The sequence below is a fragment of the Sebastes umbrosus genome, chromosome 21, assembly GCF_015220745.1.
Source record: "Sebastes umbrosus isolate fSebUmb1 chromosome 21, fSebUmb1.pri, whole genome shotgun sequence".
Lineage (NCBI taxonomy): Eukaryota > Metazoa > Chordata > Actinopteri > Perciformes > Sebastidae > Sebastes > Sebastes umbrosus.
The window spans coordinates 697,062-716,644 of NC_051289.1; the positions used below are offsets into that span (position 1 = coordinate 697,062).

Genomic DNA, 19,583 nt, shown 5'->3' on the forward strand with positions numbered 1-19,583 from the left:
CCGTCAAAGTTAACGCCCATAATAACACGCAATTCTTTTTAACTCCGCTAATTCCTTTAACGCATTAAGGCAACTGATAGTTCGGAGGTTGTAGCGGCTCAGTTTTAAAGCTAGAGTGAAGATCCTGGTAAACTATAAAACCTGATGAATCCATCGGTACCAACCAGGTCACACTAGCTGGTCATGAAGGAGGTTAAATAACGCTCCAAACTTAGGCTAAATTTTGGCGAAGAAAAACTGGCATTTCCATTTTCAAAGAGGTCCCTTGACCTCTGACCTCCAGATATGTGAACATGTGAGGGTTTTTGTCCGAAAAAATGTCAGAATGTCCAATAAAAAGTCTGAAAAACATCAGAAAAAAAGTCAGAAAAAATGTCAAAAACGTCTAAAAAAAAGTACCCAAAAAAATGAAAAATGTCCGAAAATTTCCAAAAAAAAAAATTATTCCGAAAAAATCTGAAAATTGTTAAAAAAAAAATTCCAAAAAAAGTCAAAAAAATCTGAAAAAAAGTCTGAAAAAGTCTGCGAAAAAGGCGGAAGAAAAGTCTGATCCTGGTATCATAGTAAACTATAAAACCTGATGAATCCATCGGTACCAACCATGTCAGACTAGCTGGTCATGAAGGAGGTTAAATAACGCTCCAAACTGTCAACTGGCATGTCCATGTTCAACGGGGTCCCTTGACCTCTGACCTCCAGATCAGTGAATGTAAATGGGTTCTATGGGTACCCACGAGTCTCCCCTTTACAGACATGCCCACTTTATGATCATCACATGCAGTTTGGGGCAAGTCATAGTCAAGTCAGCACACTGACACACTGACAGCTGTTGTTGGCTGTTGGGCTGCAGTTTGACATGTTATGATTGGAGCATATTGTTTTATCAGTCAAATCCTGCTTTCACATTAATGAGGAGTAATAATACTCTAATGATAGAATATATAATAGTACAACAGTCACAGTTTTAATACCTTAACTACATGTTGTTGGCTATACTGACATACCATCCTATTAAAGAGTCTTTCTACAGCGTGGTATTAGTACTTTTATCCCAGTACTTCCTCATCACATGTGATAGACGGGTTTGGACTCATGCCATCCACAGTCCGATTACTCTGAGAGGAGTTTACAGTCTGCGATCGCTGGTTTGTTCAACTGCAGCACTCTGAGGATTTATTCTTATTGTTTAAACACTCGCTGCTCTCAGGTTGCAAACCTTCTCCAGCTGCTGCTGGTTTAGCCGACTGAGCCGAGCAGCCTCCAACCAAAACACATCATCATCAGTGAGCGTCCACAAACGCTCTCCTTCGTCTCTAATGTGTCTACTGACAGCCGGGCGAGGACGTGACGAGCTGCTTTACCACGTTACACAGCCAGGAAGAAAGAAACGGTTGTTTTAGTCTCATGAACGTGGGTATGAATATCAAGAGAGCAACTTAACTCTAACAGGAACAGCAGAGGGTTCTCCTCCAGCAGCAGATCTCCTCCTCCTGATCAAGTTTCAGTGTTTCTGCAGAAAACAAGAAGAACACTGAGAGGAAGCAGAAGAAGAAGCAGCAGGAGACCGAGGGTAGACACAACATGTCAGAGACAACCTCCCTCCATCTGGACTGAGAATTCAAAATATAAACTAAAGCTTCAAACTAAACAATGACACAGAAATGTAATACATCCAGTGAGTTTAAGAGGAGGCTGACCTCTGTGACCTCAGGGCCGATGACAGATAGAAAACACACCGGCTCATCTGAGGGACGCTCACATGCACATATCTTTATTATTAAAAGGAAACTATCAAATGTTTAGTTTCTTCATAGTTTTGGCGATTATTTCCATCGGTAGTAATCGAGCTGCAGAGTGGGAGGAGACGCTGGTTCCACAAGTCATTATTAGATCTGGCAAAGTTAACGTGATAATAACACGTCAACGCAAAATAGTTTTAACGCAACTCATTTCTTTAACGCATTGTGTTTTTTAGGTTGTAGCGGGCTCAGTTTTAAAGTTAGAGTGAAGATAAGTCTGAAAATTTTCAAAAAATTCCCCAAAAAAGTCAGAAACATGTTCGAAAAAAATCCAGAAATTCCCCAAAAATGTCAGAAAAAAGTTTAACAAATGTCTGAAAATTGTCAAAAAAAGTCAGAAAAAAAAAATCTTAGAAATGTCCAAATATTCTCAAAAAAAGTCAGAAAAAAGTCCAAAAAATTTCCGACAAAAAGTCTGAAACAAAGAAAGAAGAAAAGATACTGGTATCATAGTAAACACCTGCAACGCTCGCTGCAGCTCCACCTGTCAACAAAGGGCTGTCAGAGTAAACGCAATAATAACGCAAATTCATTTTAACGCCAATAATTTCTTTAACGCATTAACTTGTGATTTTTAGGTTGTAGCGGCTCAGTTCTAAAGCTAGTGTGAAAATACTGGTATCATCTGAAACTATAAAAACAGATGAATCCATCGGTACCAACCATGTCAGACTAGCTTTACTCAGATCAACTCCCTCTTTGTGTCCCTTAAGCTCAGCTCAGCATGGAACCACTGTTCAAACCCTGAGAGGGAATCCTTAAGAACTGGACAATTGGAAGATAGGAACTGTATTTGTGTGACTCAGACTGCCACGGCCTCATAATACCGGTGCAGACGTGTGCACGAGGTCCTGATGTGCACTAATTCCACTCAGACTGTTTTTCCTGGACACGCAAGAAAGAGGAGACGGAGACAAACTGGTGTCACCACATCAGTCTTTATTGAGATGATTTACATGGAAACGCTGGCAGAGCTCCGCTGGCAGCGTGAGGAACCCGGCCTGGCATCTGTCCAGCTGTTTTCATTTCCATAACGACACACGCCGCAGAGAGAAGAAGAAGAAGAAAGAACATCACGTCTGCCACGAACGGAGACCAAAACCCTGCATCAGTTTCCTGTCTTCCTTCCATCCTGAGCTTTCCTCCAACAATGAGCTCATGCTGCGCTCTCTGCTGCCAACATGTGAAGACTCTGATGGCTTATCAGACACCACAACTCTGCACAGCTGCTTCTACTCTGAGAGAGTTATTACAGCAACAATCATCTTATCCTCCGTCTACGGAGCTCATCCAACAGTCTCCTACTGCTCATCCAACAGTTTCCCACTGCTCATCCAACAGTTTACTGCTGCTCATCCAACAGTCTCCCACTGCTCATCCAACAGTTTACTGCTGCTCATCCAACAGTCTCCCACTGCTCATCCAACAGTCTCCCACTGCTCATCCAACAGTCTCCCACTGCTCATCCAACAGTCTCCCACTGCTCATCCAACAGTCTCCTACTGCTCATCCAACAGTTTCCCACTGCTCATCCAACAGTTTACTGCTGCTCATCCAACAGTTTCCCACTGCTCATCCAACAGTCTCCCACTGCTCATCCAACAGTCTCCCACTGCTCATCCAACAGTTTCCCACTGCTCATCCAACAGTCTCCCACTGCTCATCCAACAGTCTCCCACTGCTCATCCAACAGTCTCCCACTGCTCATCCAACAGTTTACTGCTGCTCATCCAACAGTTTCCCACTGCTCATCCAACAGTTTACTGCTGCTCATCCAACAGTCTCCCACTGCTCATCCAACAGTCTCCCACTGCTCATCCAACAGTTTACTGCTGCTCATCCAACAGTCTCCCACTGCTCATCCAACAGTTTACTGCTGCTCATCCAACAGTTTCCCACTGCTCATTCCACAGTTTACTGCTGCTCATCCAACAGTCTCCCACTGCTCATCCAACAGTTTCCCACTGCTCATCCAACAGTTTACTGCTGCTCATCCAACAGTCTCCCACTGCTCATCCAACAGTTTCCCACTGCTCATCCAACAGTTTACCTGTCTGCTCATCCAACAGTCTCCCACTGCTCATCCAAACAGTTTCCCACTGCTCATCCAACAGTCTCCCACTGCTCATACCAACAGTCTCCCACTGCTCATCCAACAGTCTCCCACTGCTCATCCAAACAGTTTACTGCTGCTCATCCAACAGCTTTTCCCACTGCTCATCCAAACAGTTACTGCTGCTCATCCAACAGTTTTCCCACTGCTCATCAAACAGTTTACTGCTGCTCATCCAACAGTCTCCCACTGCTCATCCAACAGTTTACTGCTGCTCATCCAACAGTTTACCACTGCTCATCCAACAGTTTACTGCTGCTCATCCAACAGTCTCCCACTGCTCATCCAACAGTTTACTGCTGCTCATCCAACAGTTTCCCACTGCTCATCCAACAGTTTCCCACTGCTCATCCAACAGTTACTGCTGCTCATCCAACAGTCTCCCACTGCTCATCCAACAGTCTCCACTGCTCATCCAACAGTTTCCCACTGCTCATCCAACAGTTTATGCTGCTCATCCAACAGTTTCCCACTGCTCATCCAACAGTTTCCCACTGCTCATCCAACATTTACTGCTGCTCATCCAACAGTTTCCCACTGCTCTCCAACAGTTTACTGCTGCTCATCCAACAGTTTCCCACTGCTCATCCAACAGTTTACTGCTGCTCATCCAACAGTTTCCACTGCTCAAACAGTTTCCCACTGCTCATCAACAGTTTACTGCTGCTCATCCAACGGTTCTCCCACTGCTCATCCAACAGTCTCCCACTGCTCATCCAACAGTTCTCCCACTGCTCATCCAACAGTTTTACTGCTGCTCATCCAACAGTCTCCCACTGCTCATCCAACAGTTCTCCCACTGCTCATCCAACAGTCTCCCTGCTGCTCATCCAACAGTCTCCCACTGCTCATCCAACAGTCTCCCACTGCTCATCCAACAGTTTACCACTGCTCATCCAACAGTTCCCACTGCTCATCCAAACAGTTCTCCCACTGCTCATCCAACAGTTTCCCACTGCTCATCCAACAGTCTCCCTACTGCTCATCCAACAGTTTCCCACTGCTCATCCAACAGTTTACTGCTGCTCATCCAAACAGTTTTCCCACTGCTCAATCCAACAGTTTCCAACTGCTCATCCAACAGTTTACTGCTGCTCATCCAACAGTTTTCCCACTGCTCATCCAACAGTTTACTGCTGCTCATCCAACAGTTTCCCAACTGCTCATCCAACAGTTTACTGCTGGCTCATCCAACAGTCTCCCACTGCTCATCCAACAGTTTCCCACTGCTCCATCCAACAGTTTTCCCATGCTCATCCAACAGTTTCCCACTGCTCATCCAACAGTTTACTGCTGCTCATCCAACAGTTTCCCACTGCTCATCCAACAGTTTACTGCTGCTCATCCAACAGTTTCCACTGCTCATCCAACATTTCCCACTGCTCATCCAACAGTTTACTGCTGCTCATCCAACGGTTTCCCACTGCTCATCCAACAGTCTCCCACTGCTCATCCAACAGTCTCCCACTGCTCAATCCAACGAGTGTACTTGCTGCTCATCCAACAGTCTCCCACTGCTCATCCAACAGTTCTTCCCACTGCTCATCCAACAGTTACTGCTGCTCATCCAACAGTTTCCCACTGCTCATCCAACAGCTTTCCTACTGCTCATCCAACAGTGTCCCCTGCTCATCCAACAGGTTTCCCTACTGCTCATCCAACAGTCTCCCACTGCTCATCCAACAGTTTCCCACTGCTCATCCAACAGTCTCCCACTGCTCATCCAACAGTCTCCCACTGCTCATCCAACAGTTTCCCACTGCTCATCCAACAGTCTCCCACTGCTCATCCAACAGTCTCCCACTGCTCATCCAACAGTCTCCCACTGCTCATCCAACAGTTTACTGCTGCTCATCCAACAGTTTCCCACTGCTCATCCAACAGTCTCCCACTGCTCATCCAACAGTCTCCCACTGCTCATCCAACAGTTTCCCACTGCTCATCCAACAGTTTCCCTGCTGCTCATCCAACAGTCTCCCACTGCCTCATCCAACAGTCTCCCACTGCTCATCCAACAGTTTCCACGCTGCTCATCCAACAGTTTACTGCTGCTCATCCAACAGTTTCCACTGCTCATCCAACAGTTTCCCACTGCTCATCCAACAGTTTCCCACTGCTCATCCAACAGTTCTCCACTGCTCATCCAACAGTCTCCCACTGCTCATCCAACAGTTTCCCACTGCTCATCCAACAGTTTACTGCTGCTCATCCAACAGTCTCCCACTGCTCATCCAACAGTCTCCCACTGCTCATCCAACAGTTTACTGCTGCTCATCCAACAGTCTCCCACTGCTCATCCAACAGTTTACTGCTGCTCATCCAACAGTTTCCCACTGCTCATCCAACAGTTTACTGCTGCTCATCCAACAGTCTCCCACTGCTCATCCAACAGTTTCCCACTGCTCATCCAACAGTTTACTGCTGCTCATCCAACAGTCTCCCACTGCTCATCCAACAGTTTCCCACTGCTCATCCAACAGTTTACTGCTGCTCATCCAACAGTCTCCCACTGCTCATCCAACAGTTTCCCACTGCTCATCCAACAGTCTCCCACTGCTCATCCAACAGTCTCCCACTGCTCATCCAACAGTCTCCCACTGCTCATCCAACAGTTTACTGCTGCTCATCCAACAGTTTCCCACTGCTCATCCAACAGTTTACTGCTGCTCATCCAACAGTTTCCCACTGCTCATCCAACAGTTTACTGCTGCTCATCCAACAGTTTACCACTGCTCATCCAACAGTTTACTGCTGCTCATCCAACAGTTTACTGCTGCTCATCCAACAGTTTCCCACTGCTCATCCAACAGTTTCCCACTGCTCATCCAACAGTTTACTGCTGCTCATCCAACAGTCTCCCACTGCTCATCCAACAGTCTCCCACTGCTCATCCAACAGTTTCCCACTGCTCATCCAACAGTTTACTGCTGCTCATCCAACAGTTTCCCACTGCTCATCCAACAGTTTACTGCTGCTCATCCAACAGTTTCCCACTGCTCATCCAACAGTTTACTGCTGCTCATCCAACAGTTTCCCACTGCTCATCCAACAGTTTCCCACTGCTCATCCAACAGTTTACTGCTGCTCATCCAACGGTTTCCCACTGCTCATCCAACAGTCTCCCACTGCTCATCCAACAGTCTCCCACTGCTCATCCAACAGTTTACTGCTGCTCATCCAACAGTCTCCCACTGCTCATCCAACAGTCTCCCACTGCTCATCCAACAGTTTACTGCTGCTCATCCAACAGTCTCCCACTGCTCATCCAACAGTCTCCCACTGCTCATCCAACAGTTTCCCACTGCTCATCCAACAGTTTCCCACTGCTCATCCAACAGTCTCCCACTGCTCATCCAACAGTCTCCCACTGCTCATCCAACAGTTTCCCACTGCTCATCCAACAGTTTCCCACTGCTCATCCAACAGTCTCCCACTGCTCATCCAACAGTTTCCCACTGCTCATCCAACAGTTTACTGCTGCTCATCCAACAGTTTCCCACTGCTCATCCAACAGTTTACTGCTGCTCATCCAACAGTTTCCCACTGCTCATCCAACAGTTTACTGCTGCTCATCCAACAGTCTCCCACTGCTCATCCAACAGTTTCCCACTGCTCATCCAACAGTTTCCCACTGCTCATCCAACAGTTTCCCACTGCTCATCCAACAGTTTCCCACTGCTCATCCAACAGTCTCCCACTGCTCATCCAACAGTTTCCCACTGCTCATCCAACAGTCTCCCACTGCTCATCCAACAGTTTCCCACTGCTCATCCAACAGTCTCCCACTGCTCATCCAACAGTCTCCCACTGCTCATCCAACAGTTTCCCACTGCTCATCCAACAGTCTCCCACTGCTCATCCAACAGTCTCCCACTGCTCATCCAACAGTCTCCCACTGCTCATCCAACAGTTTACTGCTGCTCATCCAACAGTTTCCCACTGCTCATCCAACAGTCTCCCACTGCTCATCCAACAGTTTCCCACTGCTCATCCAACAGTTTCCCACTGCTCATCCAACAGTCTCCCACTGCTCATCCAACAGTCTCCCACTGCTCATCCAACAGTTTCCCACTGCTCATCCAACAGTTTACTGCTGCTCATCCAACAGTTTCCCACTGCTCATCCAACAGTTTCCCGCTGCTCATCCAGGTTCAGAGTTACTCATAACCTCAGCTGAGACTAAATTACGAGGTAATCTATTAGGAAATGAGCGCATGCACGTATTTGATGGCGAGTGCCGCGTGTTTCCAGATAACACAGGTCATCCTGCGTCTCTCTCAGACCAGTGTCTCCACAGTGGGAACTATATCTATAATACACAGCTATGCAGGAATTAGATGACTTTATTCTCGTAATATTCAATACATAGTAAGTAAGTAGATGTGACCCTTCGCAGGCGTTCGGTGCGGCAGGTTTTCGTCCGTCCGTGCACATCCAAATTTTTCTAACTACGTATGGGTGGAGAAAATGGATAACGTCCGGTTTGCCGGGAGGAGAAACCCACACGGAGTATACAAGATCCAGACGTTTCCTCGTCACGATTCCACGTCAGCTCCGTGTCACCATCTTGGCAAGAGGCAGAACATGGATGGATGGATTGGGTTGCACACGTTGTTGCGCCAAAGCTTGAGCAAGATTCAGCTTTTTTTTGTGTGATCCTCTCTAAACGTCGGCCTGAACACAACCTTATTAAGACGGGGAGACTTCAGGTTGTTACAGAGCGAGGACACGCAGACAGTTCAGGACATTTTTACAACAGCAGCGTCGTTTAACCGGCGTCACAGATCATCAGCTGTTTGACTTCTCGAGTCTCCGAGTATAAACAGAGAGGAGGTTAAAGTGTCGCTCAGCCCGGTGGCAGAGTGAGCTGAATCCACAGAGAATACTGGGATGATTTACCTCTACTGGTTCTCTAACATCACCATACCTGCTGCTGATTCTATATTCTGATTTATTGTGATTGTTGTTAACTTATTTTACCTCTAGACCATGAAGGGAACCAGATGAATCATACACTTCTAGGGACTTTTACTTTGGAAAATCTCTAAATGAATCCAGTAAAAGTGTCTGATTTTCAGCATGTCTGTAGTCAGAGACGTCCTGAAGTCAAATATATCAGGATCATTGTCAGGAATTTTTTATTATCCAGCAACCCAAAAATGTAATATCACACTTTTTTTTTGACATTTTTCAGGTATTTTTCAGATTTTTATTCAAACATATATCAGCCTTTTTTAGGACTTTTTTGGGCAATATTTCCGTCACACTTCGGCATTTTTTTAGCATTTTTTCGGACAAATTTCAGACATTTTTTGACATATTTCTTCATTTTTCCGCCTTATTTTAGGACACATTTTGTCCTTTAGAAGTTAGCATGCAGCTTTAGCTCTGCTCTGTGTAGCTCTGCTTTTCCTGTCAATGTGTGAAACCCAAAGTGTTTCCATCCTTTACTGGATGTGTAGTGTTTACCACGCTGGATTTAACATGGGAGGGTGCAGGTCGTATCCACGACGACCCTCCAACGTTTTAGACTCTCTGAGGTTTGTTTTGGTTGACGGATACGGAACAGATATGACGTCACGTTACTCAGACTACCACAATAAAAGCGGTAACTTCCTTCTACCTCCACATAGACTCACATGAAGCAGATAGATCCATTCTGGTGTTACAATATCTATTTAGAAATCATAAAATCATTTCGTTCCCACCCCCAGTGAAGAACTAAAGAACGGGTTTAACAATGGATGGAGGTGTTTCCTGCTTTTTGGGATTCAGTTGGGATTCAGTTACATTTTGGCAGAAAAAGAGCAGAAAGTATCCGACGGTGAACTCTTACCGTGTCGGGCTGTGAGATTCAGAAGTGTCTTTCCAGTCCGAACTCGTACCCCTTCATGCAGGAGGAGACAAGTTCAGCCGCCGCCGCCGTCGCTGGAATTCTTCCTGTTTGCCAAAAGACGGTCATCAGATTACAGGTTACTTAATGAGATCATTAAAGATCTGCAGTGTTTGTTTGATGTTTGTTCACTTCGTGGAATATGTGATTCATCAAAGATGTGTTGACGTTTAGAAGTCCCACTCTGTTGTTGTTTGTTTGAAGTTTAATAAACGGTCTGGTTGTGAATGAAGTGTTATAAACAGCGAGCTGGAGGGTTAGTTCAGCCTGTCACGGCTGGTATTGATGATGAGTTTGACTCCAACCCTCCTTACCCCCCCAGACAGATCAAACAAACACAGGACTTTACCCCAAGAGACCGCCGTCCGTGTAACGTCTGAAACCAAAAGTCAATGTTGACTTTACGCTTGTTACATAATGTTACGTAAGAAAGCGTGCTAAGGGAGGTTGTTATTTATTTACACTAGATACATTGTTACGTTACGTTGTTACGTTACGTTGTTACGTTGTTACGTTGTTACGTTGTTACGTTACGTTGTTATGGTTGTTATATAACGTTCAGTAAGAAAGCGTGCTAAGGGAGGTTATTTATTTATTCTAGTTCACTTGTTACGGTTGTTACGTAATGTTTCGTAACGTTACCTAAGAAAGCACTCTAAGGGAGGTTATTATTGATTTACGCCAGTTACGCGACGTTGTTTCGCGACGTTGTTTCGCGACGTTGTTTCGCGACGCTGTTTCGCGACGCTGTTACGCTACGTTGTTACGCTACGTTGTTACGCTACGTTGTTATTTTTTACGCTAGTTGCATTGTTACATTACATTTTTGTTACGTTACGTTGTTAAGTTACGTTGTTAAGTTACGTTGTTACGTTGCATTTTTACGTTACATTGTTACGTTACATTGTTACATTGTTATGTTGTTACGTTGCGTTGTTACGTTGCGTTGTTACGCAGCGTAACAACGCTAGGTTGTTACGCTAGGTTGTTATTTTGTTACACTAGTTGCATTGTTACATTACATTTTGTTACGTTACATTGCGCTGTTACGCTGCGTTGTTACTTTACGTTACATTATGCTATAAAGCGTGTTAAGGGAGGTTGTTATTTATTTACGCTAGTTACGTTGTTACATTACGTTGTTTTTTACAGTTGTTACGTAAAGCTACGTAAAAAAGTGCGCTAAAGGATGTTGTTATTTATTTACGCTAGCTACGTTGTCACATTACATTGTTACGGTTGTTACTTTAAGTTACATAATGTTTTGTAACGTTACCTAAGAAAGTGCGCTAAGGGAGATTATTATTTATTCGCTGGTTACGTTGTTATGTTACGTTGTTATGGTTGTAACATAACGTTACGTAATAAAGTGCGCTGGGGAGGCTATTTATTTACGGCAGTTACGTTCTTCTGTTACATTCTTATGTTTTTTTCGTAAGAAAGTGCGCTAAGGGAGGTTTTAATTTTTTTACACTAGTTGCATTGTTACATTAAAAAATTGTTTACGTTTGTTACGTAAAGTTACGCAAGTAAGTGCGCTAAGGAAAGTTGTTAATTATTTACACTGGTTACGTTACGTTGTTACGGTTGTTACGTAAAATTAAGTAAGAAAGTGTGCTACGGGAGGGTTGTTATTTATTTACGCTAGAAGATGGGAAAGCAGACTTTTTCCCTGTCTACCAAAGTGGCGGATGTCCTGATGATTTTATCCGCCACTGGCAACAATTTACCCGCGTTTGGCGGGTGCTAATTTCAGACCTTGGTTTTATTTATATAAATATGTAACTGCATTGAAAAAGGGGATTTAAATAATTCAGCAGTGTCCCCGTTCCTCTGGATAATGAACAGAACAAAGTGTGATCTTTGTTTGTTGGTTGGTAGAAAGGAGTTCCAGTGAAATCAGTTCCCGAGTCTTTGTGCTGTTTCCATTCAGTTCTCAGTAAGATGCAGTATTAAACTCTGTAATTAATTGATCTCGGAGTCCAGTTCAATTAAAACAGACAAGATAAAAGGTGATAAAACGGCACGTTGGTTCTGTTCTTCAGAAACTAATTTCACACTGTGTTAAGTCTGAACTGGGAGCAATAAACTCTCTGAGCTGTGGTGAGACATCAGAGGATATAACTCTCCTCACACAGATATTAACAGAGCTGTTAGACTTTAACATCGTCGTTTGGTTTCTTTCTCAGAAGCTGGAGAGAAATATCCCTCCTGATAAATAAAGTTCTATCTTGTCTGATATTAAATATGAATAAAAACAGATAAAAAGACGATCACCTCAAGCAAAGGAGCTGATGTTCTGCCGAAAAGAGACGTTCCTGATGTTTAGTTCTTCTCCGCCCACTTTTAAAATCTGAAACAACAGAAACACAAATGATGTTTTTGTTTATCAGGATGGTCTTTTAGCATTCAGATACCTTTATGAAACTTAATTTATCTATCGTATTGTAGGGCTGTCAAAGTTAACGCGATAATAACAAATATATTTAACGGCACTAATTTCTTTAACGCATTAACACGACTTGCATTTTAGTAGTTTTAAAGCTAGAGTGAAGATACTGGTATCATCTGAAACTATAAAACCTGATGAATCCATCGGTACCAACCATGGCAGACTAGCCCGTCATGAAGGAGGTTAAATAACGCTAAACTTATGCTAAATTTTGGCGAAGAAAAACTGGCATGTCCATTTTCAAAGGGGTCCCTTGACCTCTGACCTCCAGATCAGTGAATGTAAATGGGTTCTATGGGTACCCACGAGTCTCCCCTTTACAGACATGCCCACTTTATGATCATCACATGCAGTTTGGGGCAAGTCATAGTCAAGTCAGCACACTGACACACTGACAGCTGAACGATTAAATACTTGACTAATCTCCCTTTAAGGGACATTTTGAACAGATGATATATTAATTTGTGATTAATCGCTGTTCTTATGCTGCCGTCTTGGCGTGAAAAGAATCAAAGTTAAATCTCCCTCCGGCTCTTTTGAATAAAGTTGTTTCATCAATAAATCACTAAAAGCCCATCAGCAGACAGGCAGTTGATGTTGGGGATAATGGGCTGCACAGTTTTAACAGTTTGACCTCTTCAGAGCCGCCTTTCAACTCTACAAAGATGGTGAGTGTTTGACACTTAAAAGCTTAGATTTTGGGCGACGACGCAGCATCTTAACAAGTCTGAGCAGGCTGACGACATCGTGTTAGGAAAGCTCCACTCTGAAACTCAAGACACCCACAGGTGACCTCTCCTGGTCTCTAACGTGATCAGTTTCCTGCCATCTGGCTGCAGTTGCTGCAGCGTCTCTGATCTCAGAGCAGCAGACTTCAAAGCTGCAGCCTGAAGGAGGCTCAGAGACGGAGGACAGAGGTGTCTCTGTGTGTTACCTGCAGACGGACATGTCAAGGATGGACAAAGGTGTTGATGAACAACTGATAAACTGTACAATTAACCCAAATACTGAACGCAATAACTGCAGGAAGTTTGTGATATGGATGAATTTTGAGTTTTCTGTTATTTTTAGAAACTTTTATACAATTCTCTGCATGGAGGTTAAATAACGCTCCAAACTTACGCTAAATGTTGGCGAGGAAAAACTGTCCAGATATGTAAACGTGTGAGGGTTTTTGTTCAAATGTCCGGAAAATGACTGAAAAAAATTCGGAAAATTTTCAAAAAAGTCTGAAAAATGTTCTGAAAAAAGTCTGAAAAATGTCCGAAATTATCAAAAAAAATGTCAGAAAAAAGTCAGAATATTATCAAAAAAAGTTCAGAAAAATAGTCTGAAAAATATCTGAAAAAAAATCGGTAACATTTTCAAAAAAGTCCGAAATTTTTTTCAGAAAAATTACAGAAAAAAGTCAGAAAAATGTTAAAAAAAAAGGCTGAAAAAAAATGTCTGAAAAATGTCCGAAATTATCAAAAACAAATGTCTGAAAAAAAGTAAGACACATGTCTGGACAAAAAAGTCTTAAAAATGTCCGAGAAAAAAGTCCGAAAACTTTCAAAAAAAGTTCAGAAAAATAGTCAGAAAAATAGCCGAAAAAAAGTCGGTAACATTTTCAAAAATGTCAGAAAAATGACAGAAAAAAAGTCAGAAAAATGTAAAAAAAAAAAAAAAAAGGCAAAAAAAAAATGTCAGAAATTATCAAAAGAAATGTCTGAAAAAAAGTAAGAAAAGTGTCTGGAAAGAAAAGTCTTAAAAATGTCTGAGAAAAGGTCAGAAAATTGTAAAAAAAAAAAAATCTGAAAAAAATTCCCAAGAAAATTTCCGAAAAAAATTATGAAAAATGTCCAAAAAAAAGTCAGAAACAAAGACAGAAGAAAAGAGTTATTTGTATATACATATATATATTTTAAATGTCTAACAATCAGACGTACTTAATAGGCTTCTGTTTTGACATTTTCTGTTCAGTGTTTCCTTCTCCCTGAGGCTCGGCCATTATTCCGTCAGCTCTTGAAGTGTTTTAACTGTCTTCTAATGCAGGACGAGGCTGTTCAGCAGAGAGGGAAGTTTCTGTGAATATAACTAGAGTTCAGGTCTTCACCGTGCCCTCATCCTGTTTAAAACGTTAACATAAACTTTATAAAATTCATAACTTGCATCTTAAATAATAATACAAACTTTAAAAATAACATTTTCATTTAGTTTTCCTTCACAGAAATGAAAGAAATGCTGAGATATCAGCAGACGGAAGAGGATACACAGTAACTATGTTAATCACTGAGATATGAATCAGGTCCAAACGTGGATCTAAACTCTAGGATTAAAACAACATTCAGACCAAATGTGGATTTCCTGGGTTTGGATATAATGTCACTACTGATCTGATGATCATCAATAGACCTGATCCAGATCCAGATCCAGACCCAGATCCAGCTGATCAGCGAACGCTACTGGATAAATCTGCAAACAACGACTCGCCCATGACGGCTCCAGATGTTCCTGCTCTGCTAAACCTCTGGAATCAAATGATTGCCAGACACCGCGGGGCGTCCTCGTGCTAATAAAGACTTCCTACTGAATAAAGAGAGTCCTGGTTGACGGTTTGACGGCTCTACAGATGTTTGCAGTTTACAGCTGTAAAGAAGGATTTACTGAACAGTTCGCAGGAACCTCGTAGATTCATTTCTAATCAAACTGGCTCTTTAAATTCCTGAACGTCAGTGATCTAACAGCACCGGCTGGTCCTTAACGTTCCCACAGATCTTTGGGAGCCAGAGCAGCGTAGCGAGATGATTAACCAGAAGATCCTGACCCCCGGCAGGTCAGGAGGTCAAACTAACTGTTGGTGTAACATTACAGTGGCCTCAGGCTCCGGTTTACCACCGTGACACGTGCTGATGCCTCGATGCAGCGGACAGAGTCGGGTTTCACGACGCTGAACCCCCCCGAGGACAAACAGGAGTTCTTCATCATGACTTCAAATCCACTTTTTTAAATTGAAATTAAAATCCTCTGAAGTGGATTCACTTCGGCTTCAGTCCCGACTTTTAAATGTGAATATTCTTCTTTTTTTATTTGTGCCTCTGAGCCAAGTAGAGCTTCCACCAATCAGATGGTTTGACCAGCGATCTAAAGGCCCGTTTTAGTGATGACGTCATGATGAGGTCACGGTGTTAGCTGGAGGCTAAACAAAGGAAAGACTGGAGGCTAACGCTAGCAGTGGGCTAAAGTTACACATCGTTACATGATTTTTTCGTAAAGTTATGACTTTATTCTCGTAATTTTACGACTTTTTTTCTCGTAAAGTTATGACTTTATTTATTATTTTTCCCCTCAATGTGGCCCTAATACTCCGTAGTACATTGTCTCTTTGTCCCTCACTGCATTAGACTTATATACTATATACTTAGACTATAAACTGTGTTACCTTCATCACAATGACCACATGTTTTGCGGCTCCACAGATTTTTTTTTTGCCTAAAATGACACTTTTGATAGTAAAGGTTGCTGAGCCCTGGTCTAAGATAACAGAAACACAACGATTAGCTTCAGGTGATAAACACTAATGAACACATAGTTACACTGGTCCTCTAGTGTAGAGACCTGAGGTGAAATATAATGGTTTAAAGCACTTCCTGGCAGTAAAACAGTGTTTCCTGTTTGGTGTGAAGGGGTTAAATGTGAGAGCAGTGGTTTCTCCACGGTGATAGTTTGATCACAGAGGATCCAGAGGAAGCCTCAGGCAGACACTTTCATCTGCTGCTCTTCTTAATTAATCACACCTCCAGCAGCAGAGTTCAGCTTCCTGCAGGCTTTTTAATTAATCACCTTCGCTGGGAAACATTCATCACATGTACCTGACGGATGAGGAAAGTGGAGGGCATTCGTCATGCTGCGGAACCTTAGACAGCCTCCAGCTTTTTATATTCATATCAAGTTTCTCCATTTAGAGATCACATGCAGGGAAAACTGTGGATTTGAATGTTTTCTACCTTTTGATGGAGAGAATCTGGTTTCCTCAGTGGAATTGGAACCAGCAACCTCCAGGTGTTTTCCACTCCGGTCGTCATTCTGTCACCACCGAGGGGGAAGTCTGGCAGAAGAAGATCCTCCTTCCTGAGGAAAGAAGACGTGCAGCGATCATTTCATCACTTAACAGGAAGGATGATTACTTTCTCTGATAGATGATGATAAAGACGGATGCTTCAGAAAGACTTCATGGGAAATATTCAGAGTATTTTCTCGGCCGGACGTGATGGATTATTGGGCCGGCGGGAACAAATTAATCTAGGACCAGATAAAATGTCCTCTCTGTGACCGAGCCAGAGAAGGTTTTATAGAAAGAAGCTGCTGTTCGAGTCCTCCGTGTGTTTTGTTGGATTTTTCTTAATGCTCGTCTGATGGTTCTACTGGAGAGATGAGACTTCTTCTTTTAGTCCCTAGGTGTGAGACAAACTCCAAAAACACTAGACACTACATTTCCCATAATGCAACTGGATAGCATCTTTCATTTTGCTGTGTTCAGACAAAGAGAGAAGCTAATTTTGTTGTTCCGCCGGTATCATTTGTGTTCTTGACGCTCCGGAGAGGAGGAGGAGCTCGTCTCCATAGAAACCAACAACTTTCCTCTCCTCCATCACCCATGGAAGAAATGAACTCTGTTGCTTCTCTGTACATGTTGGTGAAGTCCCAGATATGTCAGGAAACCAAACGCCGTCGTGTCTGGGTTCATGACATCACCCGGCGGCGAGCTGTATTCACATACAGCGTCATCACACTGACTGTAACCAGCAGCCACACGTCGCTACTGCGGTATGAACCCAAAGTCGATAAACAGATCAAAATGATGCTGAATTAACTACATCATGATGCTGATTAGTAAAAAGTCTGAATTCATGCTTTGTAAGGTCTGTTACCATGACGACAAGCAGACAACTTTTAAAATGCTTGTTTTCTGAATGGAGTCTGGATGGATCAGCGCCAGGCAACGCAGCTGCTCCATCAACACTCAACATGACGTCATCTAGAGACGTTGCTGTTGTGGGGAAAACTCCGGATTAATTTAGTTAAAAAAAACAACAACTTAAAATTTAAACTTAAAAAAAATGTTTTTAAATAAATCTTAAAAAAATAAAAATTTAAACTTAAAAAAAAAATTAAACTTAAAAAATAAAAAATAAATAAAACTTAAACTTAGAAAAATACAAAGACTTAAACTTAAAAACGAATTAAAGAAAATTAACTTAAAAAAATTAAAACTCAAACTTAAAAAAATTAAAACGTAAACTTAAAAAATAATTTAAAAAATTTAAAAACTTAAAACTTAAATTTAACTTAAACTCAAAAACTTTAAAAAAAACTTGATTTAAAAAAAAATAACAAAACCTAAAACTTAAAAAACTCAAACTTAAAAAATTAAAAAAAAATTAACTTAATTTTTTTTTTTAATTTAATATTCAAAAACTTTAAAAACTTAGACTAAAATTTAAAAAAAAAAAAATTAAAACATAAACTTAAAAAAAAAAAAAAAAGAAAGAAAAAAACCCTTAAACTTTATTACATTTGTCATATATATACAGGTACATAAGTGAAATGTGAACTCTGCATTTAACCCATCCTAAGGAGCAGTGAGCTGCTGTGAAGCGTCTGGGGAGCAACTTGGGGTTCAGTGTTTCGCTCAAGGACACTACGACATGCAGACAGGAGGAGACGGGGATCGAACCGCCAACCTTGCGGTTAATGGACGACCGCTCGACCCACATGACGATTAACTTAAGTCTTTGTTGTTATTTGATAAGCACTAATAAATAAAACAATTCATATACGGGTATAACTATATAGAAGTAGGTTTCTGGCCCACTCGCCCAGATAAACATTAACGTTGAGCCGTCCGATCGGCAGAATGTGGGAAGTTTTCCTCCTCAATCAGGACTCATTCTGTGCAGGATGTTTTCTGAGTGTGAAGATCAGACGACGAGGCTGAGAGCAGATTAAACAGCCGATCAGAGCCACGGGAAGCATTAAAAACACAGCCGTCAGTTTATTAATCATCATCATCACTGCAGACATGCTTCAGTTATTACCTCGGACCAGCTGTCTGTCTGCTTTTACAATGTTAACACTGATCGCCATCTTAGTTTAAGGTGCTCACATTTGCTAATTAGCACTAAATTTAGACTTAACGTGATTAAATACACTGTCTCTGTATATGTGGTTTAAGGTGGAGCATTGTGCAGCATGTCCAGCTCACTTCTAGAATCCAGTTTACATTTTTTTTTTCCAGGAAATAACGAACTAATCTCGGAGGATTTCACTCCAGGAAACAGAGAATCTCTTTGATATAATGAGACTTCAAACAGTCTCAGAGCCACAGAGAAGCTTTGATGTTTGGTTATAAACTTAGCAGTCTCTCAGTGACTTCATCACAGACTGTGACTTTAAACCTCCTTAATGAGAAGACATTGTGTGTTTCCCTGTTTGTTTGGGATCTGATCCAGTCTAAACGAGGCTGTGGACGTTAAGCTGGGTGTAATTGTTTGTTTTGCTCCTGTTGTTTTACAGCACATTGTCACTTACGTCTGGTGTCCCCTGAGGACAAACGCCATGCAAGAAGCACAAAGACGTCGAGGGACATTACATCTAACACAAAGAACGTATATCGCTAACAAGTCAAAGTCAGATGTTGCAACGTCAGCGCCCGGCAGCAGAGCTACGCTTCCGCCATTTTGGACTGAAAGCGACTACCGGACGCCAGTAAAACGTCCGCCAACAAAGAGACCATGGATGTAGAAGAGGGTCCAGTAGACCACAGACCATGGATGTAGAAGAGGGTCCAATAGACCACAGACCATGGATGTAGAAGAGGGTCCAATAGACACAGACCATGGATGTAGAAGAGGGTCCAATAGACCACAGACCATGGATGTAGAAGAGGGTCCAATAGACACAGACCATGGATGTAGAAGAGGGTCCAATAGTCCACAGACCATGGATGTAGAAGAGGGTCCAATAGTCCACAGACCATGGATGTAGAAGAGGGTCCAATAGACACAGACCATGGATGTAGAAGAGGGTCCAATAGTCCACAGACCATGGATGTAGAAGAGGGTCCAATAGACACAGACCATGGATGTAGAAGAGGGTCCAATAGTCCACAGACCATGGATGTAGAAGAGGGTCCAATAGTCCACAGACCATGGATGTAGAAGAGGGTCCAATAGACCACAGACCATGGATGTAGAAGAGGGTCCAATAGTCCACAGACCATGGATGTAGAAGAGGGTCCAATAGTCCACAGACCATGGATGTAGAAGAGGGTCCAATAGACCACAG

At 42.6% G+C, this 19,583-nt stretch overlaps 1 protein-coding gene across 1 annotated transcript in view; it reads left to right on the forward strand.

Moving 5' to 3' along the window:
* Positions 1–19,583, forward strand: part of LOC119480982 (NACHT, LRR and PYD domains-containing protein 12-like) — a 705,305-nt gene that overhangs the window by 307,452 nt on the left and 378,270 nt on the right. The gene's annotated exons all lie outside the window — the stretch shown is intronic.